We start from the raw sequence: 1,849 nt of genomic DNA on the forward strand, positions 1-1,849 counted from the left end.
CGTCGCCTCCCTCGCAAGCGCGGCCCCGCGCTGCCGGCCACATCTTCTGGCCAAGTGCCCAATGCTGCTGCCTCCACAGGGGCTGGCCAGACCTGATTCAACATGGAGGAGAAGAGGAGAAGGATGAGAGGTGAGGTGAGGAGGAGCAGTGACCGCACAACAGTAAAGCGTAGTGTGTGGAAATGAAATGTAAAATAATTTAATTTGAGTGATAAGGGCAAAGTATGGCATATATAATTTCAACGGAACACTAAGGATCTCACCATTGTGACTACCCCAATGGAAGGTAACCTGTCGACAGCAGGAAGTCATCAGAGAAGCCTTTGAAGGAGCTTGAAATTGTTGGCATAGCATGATGATTCGTCAGGTCCATCTATAGTGGTCAAAGTCATGGTGTATGGTAGCACTGCCAACTAAAATGCATAGAGCAAATATTTAGCTTCATATTTGGCTAGAACAATCCTAAGAACTAAGAATAGAATCTGTACATATGAGCGGCATTGCATCTATGAAAACTCTTTATCATGACTATGAAGTGGCATCAATAAAAAGAGCAATGAATGGTATAAAAATAATGGATCGCCAATAAGCACAGAAGCTAATTCCTGAAAGCCTAAATGGTCTGTTGTAGGAACTAAAATGGCATCTTCATTCTTAAAGCATCAAAGTATCTTAACTCAGGCTGCATTTGTGGGCTAAATATAAAATATCGTATGTCTAAATGGCCTATTGTAGGAAGAAAAAAAGGCTAAAAAACATACATAAAACTTATTTTAATTAAAATCCTATATGTACGATATATATAACTTGAAATGTATGGTGAGTACATGGCTTCTGCAACAACTAAAAAGTTAAGAAGACATGAACTCTCTGCGCCAAAACTGTCCTTACATGTATGCCACTATTAAAGTGTTGGCCAGAATCATAAAGAACCATTCAAGCATTTCAAATTTGGAAGATGACAAATAGGTAGTGCTATACATTATGAGACAAGAAGGGTGGAAGCAATACTTGTTAGAGGTATACCTAGGCCATCTCTGCCAACAATAGAGAAGAATATTTGCTTTAAGGTAATAATTCTAGCTGAACTGTGTGTGGCGCCAGTAATTACCATAAGCGGCTATTGTAAGTAGCCATTACACTAAAAGGCTACAAAAAAGAGGGATCATACATTAGTGTTATCCTGTAATGAATATGCTATTATCACACTGCAGTTGTATTAAAAAAAACTTTAGAATTAGGTTGTTGCTAAAAGCTCACAGAAAGATAAAGCCTTAAATAGGTGGCATATTTTTGCAATATATGTTTCATGGGAACGTTGAAAGGGTAGTATGTAGATGTATAGCTGTCACTAATCATTAGGTATCCATGAAGTCTAGAATACATCTAGCTAAGTGACATAAGTACTTGTAGGATCAAGTGTATTGACTAAGATAATTCTCTCGAACTGATATGTAGTAATTAAGAATTCAGAATGTGTACCTTAACTTTTAATAAGTCTGAACATTGACATCAGATTATGGGCTGAATGTAATAGTATAATGGTCGTAAACCAAGCAAAGCAAGAACTATATAATTTTCAATGTTGCTGTTGTCGCTATATGTATATGCATGGTTTTCTTAGCAATCTCTAAATTGGTAGCACCTTCTGCACAAAAGGAATTTAACCTACACACATAAATGTTGTCGAGTCAAATTGTTGAGAGCATAAAAGGAGTTTAGTTTTGCAAGAAGCATTGAAACTGTAAAAGCTTTACTGACTCAACTGGCTTTGTAAAGCCTGTGACGCTCTGCCATGTAGAACAAAAATCACCTGAAGCAGATAACTGATTGCCAAAAAAAATAAAAA

The 1,849-nt window shown here is 37.4% G+C and overlaps 1 long non-coding RNA gene across 1 annotated transcript; it reads right to left on the bottom strand.

Moving 5' to 3' along the window:
* On the bottom strand, positions 265 to 1,567 carry LOC110435408. Its single transcript, XR_002453068.1, has 3 exons — positions 1,483 to 1,567; positions 1,027 to 1,149; positions 265 to 413 (listed from the first exon to the last, which is right to left on the bottom strand). It is a non-coding gene; the product is annotated as an uncharacterized LOC110435408 (long non-coding RNA).

This window comes from Sorghum bicolor, chromosome 5 (assembly GCF_000003195.3).
Source record: "Sorghum bicolor cultivar BTx623 chromosome 5, Sorghum_bicolor_NCBIv3, whole genome shotgun sequence".
NCBI classification, from domain to species: Eukaryota; Viridiplantae; Streptophyta; class Magnoliopsida; order Poales; family Poaceae; genus Sorghum; species Sorghum bicolor.